At 40.1% G+C, this 7,562-nt stretch overlaps 1 non-coding gene across 1 annotated transcript; it reads left to right on the top strand.

Moving 5' to 3' along the window:
* Nucleotides 1–2,713: 2,713 nt before the first annotated feature.
* Nucleotides 2,714–2,784, top strand: Trnag-gcc. Its single transcript has one exon. It is a non-coding gene; the product is annotated as a tRNA-Gly (tRNA).
* Nucleotides 2,785–7,562: the final 4,778 nt, after the last annotated feature.

Raw genomic sequence — 7,562 nt, 5'->3', positions numbered from 1 at the left:
CGTAATCCAAAAATCCTTTTTCCCAAATAATAATTTCCAAAGCATTCGTTCTGTGCCAGATAATGTTTAATTTGGGCGTTGGCAACGGTAATGTTTTATGAAATGTCTGCGGGATATTCGGGACTTGACCCGTGGGGGTGGGGGCTAGCCAGTGACTAATCCCTTCGTCTGGCAGGATTGAGAGGCCTACTCTTGTAGGAGATACGCACTCGCCAGGTTTAGCTGTGTTTACGTGGACAGATTGAGTTTCTTGAGAATCTTTAGCTACTTGAAGTAATTTATTTGAAGAAATGGAGCGTAAATATTGTTTTTTTGTAGGGTTAGTGAAGTTACATACATACGGTACTTAGCAAACAACGTATTAACATCAATCATTTTAGTTTGTCTATAAGTATACCTATATTATTTGTTGTTTAATTATTATACTAGATTACTAGCCGTTTTCCCGCGGTTTCACCCGCGTCCCGTGGTAACTACTGCCCGTACCGGGATAAAATATAGCCTATGTTACTCGTGGATAATGTAGCTTTCGAATGGTGAAAGAATTTTTAAAAACTGTCCAGTAGTTTTTGAGCCCATTCAATACAACCAAGCAAACAAACAAACAAACAAAGTTTTCCTCTTTATAATATTAGTATAGAAGTATAGATAATTAAAAACCTTTAGTAATAATATTTCGCCAGGATTGTTTGTGACCCTAAAATAATATGTAAAACCTCGCCTACCTTTAATAGATCAGACACATGTCAGAAACATTACATTCTAAACAGAACAAAACACAAGGGGTGGTTTACACACAAGTAAGGAAAAAAACATAACAAACTAATAACATTATTAAAGGCTAGTAAAAGTTGAACTGAGCCACCAATTAGGGCGCTATAAAGCTCACGCACACATGCTCAATACATACGACCCACACATGTACAACATGGTCAATAAATACGAGTGTTAATTTACGATGGTGCCACACACCCCATAAACCATGGCATTGTCCCACTGTCGGGAAGTTATGGCGTTATGGGGTTATTGTTCAAAGCGCACCGATGGGAAATGGAAAATGAAAAGTGCAAATGACTTTTGGGTTTTTACCCGACTGTTAAAGAAAGGTTCAGTTTTTGAGAATTGTCTTAAAGGACGTATTTGTTTTAGGCACATATTAATTTAAGTTGTTCGGATAGTCTGTAACTTCAGATAATTTTTTGGGGTTAATGTTTGAGTTAAAAAAGTGGTGACTATTGACGCATAACTGCCGATCATCGACGGCAGGAGACGCGACAAACACGAGTGTCAGGATTCCAACTATACTTTACAGATATCACACAACGTGCCTGAAAAGGATATTATCCTCCAGTCATCAATTTATCATTATCCTCATATCAATTTCCAGGAAAAATACCCAAAAAATACCTCAACCACCTCCACCGTTACAAATTAATCACAATCATGACCCAACTCTATGAGCAATTAATTTCACATCGCCTTAATCCCCCGGCCCGGGATTACGGCGCACGCGTCCCGGCGCTAATCCCGCGGGATCGCATCTGCGCGGGATCCCGGGAGTGTTTACACTGCATATTGAGCGTTGGGAGCGAGATGCCGGGAGCGGTGGGAGCAAGCAGCCGGAGCACGAACTGTGATTAAGTCCTGAGTGGCAGCGCGACGGTTTTTAAAGGTCATGCAAGATTGTAGGGTTAACGATAATCCCTTTAGTGCTTGAATCGCTGTTTATCTTTTGTGTAAACTAATTGAGTTATGTCTTCTAAATATCTTAGTTGTCAAGGGATTTGAGCGGCGCGTATCGCTTTAGTGAACCGTCTCAAGGGTATCGATATGTTTTGGAAAGAAAAGTTTACAAAGTCAGTTTAATCCGTTATTAACACATGAAAAGCTATCTAAGTGCGAAACTGATTTATCCCCAACAAAGCATTTGCAAATAAATACATATATTCGTCTACGTATATAAACACAGTCTATCACTGAATTCCACAGGACTTCAACACTTTCGAATGCATTCACTGACCACACGTCTAGTATCAACCTTCCATTCCAACTCACTCCATCTCTTAGAGCCATTAACCAACAGGACTTGCCATGACCACACTTCTCTATGCGAAAATGTCTACTAAACGCGCTATGAGAGAAGCAACGCAACCAATTGATAGTATTACCGCGCCAATAGTAATAAGTAGCTCATAAGATAAGTACATGCATTTTCAATTACATCGTTGTGCACACTTGTGAAACTGGACGGAGAAATGTACTTATTTACTAGTATGAGCATAAGCAAGCGGTTTTCTCGTGCGTTTGGCAGAGATGAAAGCACGACAAAATCGACTCCAGTTGTTACGTTCTCCAAGCTATACCTCTTCACGCGTGAAGATAAACAAGTCAATCATTTTACTAACAGTACTGTTAGCTACATAAATATCTATCTAAATAGCTGTGGCAAGCGTTATCAGGTGTACGCGCCGAGCCTGTTGTTTCCGTCCGGCATCCGGTGCCGCTATCTGTCGGATCACCGGATCCAAGCCGCACAGACGGTGGTACACGGCAAGTCATGCGAGACACGGAATATGACGAGAATATGTAGTTGAACGTAATAGAGTAACTGTTTATATGGTATCTAAAGGAACTGATAAGCCTATCAGTGTTGTTATTACAATGTTGGTAAGTATATGTGATGTGATTCTCTAATTTGCACTGCAATACATGAGCATCGATGGTTCAGTGGTAGAATGCTCGCCTGCCACGCGGGCGGCCCGGGTTCGATTCCCGGTCGATGCAATATCTTTTTGACTGTTTTTCGTATTGATTTAGCTTCAGTTGTCATTTGTTTGCCTACAATACCAATAAAAACGAAAGATTCACAAACTTTTTTTAACTAAATAGTACCTAAACTTTATAAACAACCTTCATTTACCTTAATGCGTAACGAACATTAACATCACGCCTTTAGAACCGCTAATCTATTTAAAATTAATTAAAATAAATACCCAACACAAACAACGAGCGCCTGACGTTTGAACAATAGCAACGTAATCCTCTCCGGCATCGCAACACAAATTGTGTAAAGGACACAACACTCTTGCGCCACACATCACATAAAGGTACAACCAGACGTCACATAAAGGTGCAGCCACATTATCATAACGGCTAAGCTACAATGGATCGCGCGGGATTTGCCGCCGCAACCTAAGTGGCGTTTAATTAAAAATATGTCACGGGGAGCGGCGCGACGTGCGACGTGCGGGGTGAGGGGTGAGGGGTGCAGGGGGGGGGGCACTTTGTGGACGTCTTATTGTTGGAGGGAAGATATTGCTGTACGGTACTTGTACGGGTTATTGCAGTGATCGGAACTGTTCAATGAGTTTTACTATTAATATAAATGTAAACATGAAGGCAGGTCAATGAAGCCGTCCAAAGATAGCAGAGACTTAGAAAATAGGCCAGTATTTACCCCGCAGTGAAACAGCAAAGGCTTTTGCTGATAAATCATTATATCACTAAAATCTTTCTATAGATTTCTACTGAAAACATTTTTATCATTTTTCTTGCTCCGGTACCGCATAATCACCTTTGGATACATAGTTTCAAAAACCTGCACCTACTTGTATTCAAGAACCTGTTTATTCCCAGTATGAAACCAGCCTACACCAAATAGTGAGCTGATATCTAGCCACACGTAAGATACCGACGCGTCTATTGTCTAGCGAGGTCTGGACGCCACGTCCTGCCTACTGGGACTCTGCGGCTAGACGGGGAAGGATATACTGGAAGACACGCAAGTTAGGCGTCAGCTTAAAGAAGGATCGCGTGTGTTACAGACGAGATGTAATTCTCTACAGCAAGATAAACAATAATTGTTTAACGGAAACCAATCGGTCTGGACACTATAGAAAAAGTTGTTTGTCAGACGCTTATTGGTCAATGTATTAAGAAAAGCGGTCTAGCAATCATTAGTAAGTATTCGAGTTCTATGTAATGTTTACTCCTGTTTACTTACAATAATTCCAAAAGTAAATGACTTCACGATTTTTAAATCAAAATGACTGAACTTTCTTAAGTAACATTCCCATGTCTCATGTATGTACTACCACTGACTACAAAATCTAAGCAGTGAAGTGACAAGCAGAGGCATCGCAAAGGCCTGCAAACAAAGTGAAACAAGTTGCTGCACTGCAACACCATCCGACACCATCCGCTGGTCTGTTCCGAACATTTGCAAACAAAGTGAAACAAGTTGCTGCACTGCAACACCATCCGACACCATCCGCTGGTCTGTTCCGAACATTTGCAAACAAAGTGAAACAAGTTGCTGCACTGCAACACCATCCGACACCATCCGCTGGTCTGTTCCGAACATTTGCAAACAAAGTGAAACAAGTTGCTGCACTGCAACACCATCCGACACCATCCGCTGGTCTGTTCCGAACATTTGCAAACAAAGTGAAACAAGTTGCTGCACTGCAACACCATCCGACACCGTCCGCTGGTCTGTTCCGAACATTTGCAAACAAAGTGAAACAAGTTGCTGCACTGCAACACCATCCGACACCATCCGCTGGTCTGTTCCGAATATTAGCAAACAAAGTGAAACAAGTTGCTGCACTGCAACACCATCCGACACCATCCGCTGGTCTGTTCCGAACATTAGCACAAGTTTGTGTGTTCATTTGTTACAAGTATGTGCGTTGGTTTGTCGCAAAGTTTGGCATATTCTTACTATATCTCTATGCCCACAGAAAATAAAAGTAGTGTTTTTAAACGAAGTTTTTACATAGGAAATATAAAGGATTTACGCTTCAGAATATTTAAAGATTTATTCGTACGGGCGGCTGTAAAGCAAGCACTGAAGGCAGTATGACTAAAAAAAGTTATTTTCCATTATTGACAATTTGATCAGCATTCCCTTTGTGTACGGAATGGAAGTTAACATTGGCTGTCGTGGTTACCCAACAGAGATAGGTATCGGTTCAACAGCATCGGCACACACGGGTGGAAATGTACATAGCGATTGAAAAACCACTTCTACATCGGACACTTCAATTCTAACTGCAATCACACCGTGTACTGTGTAAATAGTAAACCAATCGCAGCGAACGGCGGCGGCGGTAGGGTTGGCACTCTGTACAAATACAAATGTTCTTAGCCAGGTTTAGTTTCCTGAGAAAAGAAAGGAGAATGGGCGAAATGTTTGGATATTGGTCTACTCCCCCTCTAGTAATGAGTCATACATCATTTGAAAGGTCTTTTCAAGCGTTACATTTTGTACTAACATACTACTTACCAAATCTTAGTACTTTAGATGTTAGAACGTGTTGAAGGTTTTCTTTTTATCGATATAGGCTTTCGAGATAATTCTTAGATTCCTTCTCTAGTAATAAATTATATATCACTGGAAAGACCTTATACCTTATATAATACCTCTAGCAAATTGTCAGTACTTTAGAAGCTACAACAGATTTTAGACATAGTCATTATTTCACTAAAGATGTTCTAACTCCCTAAATATTAACAAATGACAATCGCCGCCATACAACAAAATACTCTGCATAACACAAGCTTTCTATTGATATATCACTTAATGCTAGAGGAGAGGTAGACCAAAACGCTCATTGTCCTTTCTGACTGACTGGAAACAAGTAATAGCACGAATTATAAAAATGATAATCCTTTTCGTGGTCATGAATGTTTCACATCAAACTTTCATCAAGTGCACACTAGCAGCAATCAATGAAAATTAAAAAAGAGAGAAAGTTTAAGTGTTTAACACTACGAAATCACAGCTGAGGAACTTACTGCTTAGCTATGTGAAGGAAGACTCGAGAAGTTAAGAAATGCACGAGTACAAATTACAGATTGATTTCCCCCAATATTTAATATGAAGTGAGGAGTGTCAGCCCTAGTCCCGAGCGACGTGCGACCGCCGCTGTAATTCCAGGACGCGACGGCAGATTCCGCTCGCCGCCATTACATATATCGAGTATAACTTGACAAGTAAAGCAGCGGGACTTTTCTATCTGATAACTCCCAGCTCATGGTAAATATAACGACCAAAGCAAACATAATGGAGAAATATCCAAGGAAGGAACAGGAATGGGATTCTAACGTTTGTTATAATAGGCACAAAAAACATCTCGACTTAAGAACACACAAATATATGAATTGCGAAGCTCTTAAGGAGGACAAAAAGGTGTGTCAAAAAATATAATGTTAAACTTTAACTTAATCCTTCTGTTTTTCAGATGTTAACGGGGTAATTTCATGACTGTTCTTTTACCCCATAGCAGTCACAAGTATTTCAATTTTTCTTTCTATTTCTTAAAGACCGCAAAATATCAATAAAGAATCCATTTACATTGTCTTCATACAATTTCCATCAGGTATTCTAGCAGACACTACAAGGGGTTACATAATGAATTTCCCCAACACCTCGGGTCCGGTGTTTGCCGTCATCCCGCCGAGCCGTGCCGTGCCGTCCCCCGGGACCGACTCCTGCCAGTAATTCGGTCTGCCGCCTATTGGAACGGATGGCGATGGCGATTGCATTTAACGCGGGCTATTGGAGGTGTGTTTGCCTTTCTTGCTGGTGCGATTGTTATGAAGTGCGGTTGAAAGCGGTTTTGGTATGGTGTGGAACTGTGGCTGTTGATTTTTTGAAGATCTGTTTTTCAGTAGGTTCTTTGGAGTGCGTACTTTTTAAAGCCGCAATCTGCAAGCTAGTTTAGTTTAGTTAGTTTTTACTTATTTAAAAGTTCGGCCAGACTTTTTGATAACTCCCCTTATTCTTTTTAAGTGTAAATATTCTTATATTTTATTTATGGTTTTCCACTGACTTGACCACTGAATCATGTGAACTATGTACTACTTATATCATCATTTCGCTGTACACACACTTCGTGGATAATCATCGGAAGGCTGTCAGTGGCGCGTGGTGCAGTTATTGATGACGTCACAGCAGCAGCTGACAGGCTGACAATTATCGTGATGATGGATGCGCCACCGCATAGAACATGACGCTGATTGGCGGGAGACGCTGATGGTACAATTTTGAAATTTGTATTAGGTATCATTAGTATAGTAATGATAATGACATAAAATGGATGTAAAAAAGTCTGACCTTTTTGTGAACAAACGAGAAAGCTTTGATTTTTTGAAAAATCTAGTTTCTGAGCATATTTATTAAATTTAATTTCTGAGCATATTTTCTACCATGTCATGTATATGACATATCGCTTTAATGCAAATATCCACCCATTCATCACCCTTCCTTAGGTAAGTTCTTCTTTAACAAAATTTCACCAATATTAAAACCCTCAAAACCATTCAGAAACTTAGTCTACCAGCGCTTAAACTTAGTTATGAATGGATTTCTTGGTGGAGCAGCAGTATTGAAATCATACGGTGAAAGTGCATACCGTTCCGCTTGGGCGCTACTTGTGACTGCGGCTAAGAATAGGCATGATGACAAATTTTTAAATTCCTTTGTATGATGTAGGTATACGTCTATTTTATATGAAAAATTATTAATTTTAAGAAAATGCGAAGTTTTTTTATCAAAT

Source organism: Helicoverpa zea, chromosome 12 (assembly GCF_022581195.2).
Source record: "Helicoverpa zea isolate HzStark_Cry1AcR chromosome 12, ilHelZeax1.1, whole genome shotgun sequence".
NCBI lineage: Eukaryota > Metazoa > Arthropoda > Insecta > Lepidoptera > Noctuidae > Helicoverpa > Helicoverpa zea.
This window is presented reverse-complemented; position numbering and strand designations above follow the sequence as displayed.